This window comes from Neovison vison, chromosome 2, assembly GCF_020171115.1.
Source record: "Neovison vison isolate M4711 chromosome 2, ASM_NN_V1, whole genome shotgun sequence".
NCBI classification, from domain to species: Eukaryota; Metazoa; Chordata; class Mammalia; order Carnivora; family Mustelidae; genus Neogale; species Neogale vison.
The window spans coordinates 227452621-227453452 of record NC_058092.1 but is presented as its reverse complement, the minus strand read 5'-3'; the positions used below and the strand labels follow the sequence as shown (position 1 = coordinate 227453452).

Genomic DNA, 832 nt, shown 5'->3' with positions numbered 1-832 from the left:
TGGGTCTATGATTATCTGAAGGGTTTTTGAAAATGTAAATCTGGTTGGGGAAGCATGGCTTTGAAAAATAGAGGGAGGGAGCCTGGTTTTGAGATGCTCTCTCCGCGGTGACAGGCAATGAAGTCTCACGGCTGGTAAAAACCGGCCAAAACAGACATCTTAGCAGATGAGCACAGGTGCCTCCAAGCACTCTCCGGCCCCCAGGGATGTGGACAAGGTGGCCTCTGGGGCTGCCTTTTCTCCCAGAAGACTTCGATCCATTTGTCCTTTGCTAGAATTTTTAGAAAAGATTTCTTAGGTTGTTTTTATAAAGTAGGTATGTGCCTGTGAATATACTTGATGTCATTGGACTGTACAGTTAAAAATGATTCAAACGGTGCAGCTCAAGCACTAACATTGGAATGATACCGAGAAGAGTAGCACGGTCTCTGGGTAAGGATAACACGCAAATTCATGAAGCTTTCCACATTTTTGAGTTTCTTTATGTTTACAGGGAAAGAATTGAATTTATTCTCTTCAAAACTAGATTTTTTACAAATAATCAAGTTAAACTTCCAAAAATGATTAAAATAGTAAATTTTATCATATATATATATATATATATAAAATCATAACAAAAATTACTAGGAGAATGAATAGGATAATATCATGTATAAGCAGAAATTGAAAGCATAAGGAAGAACTAGGCTTTTAACTTTGTAGCTATAATGTATCTAACATTAATTTTGGAAACCAAATACTTCAAAATGTTCTATTCTGCACATGAAACTACCCTCACATTAATATTCAAAAATCCTTACATTAACAAAAAAACTCAATACAATTATTTTGT

The 832-nt window shown here is 35.3% G+C and overlaps 1 pseudogene; it reads left to right on the top strand.

Moving 5' to 3' along the window:
* The first annotated feature begins 376 nt into the window (after window positions 1-376).
* LOC122901560 lies at window positions 377-473 on the top strand (annotated as a pseudogene).
* The last annotated feature ends 359 nt before the right edge of the window (window positions 474-832 follow it).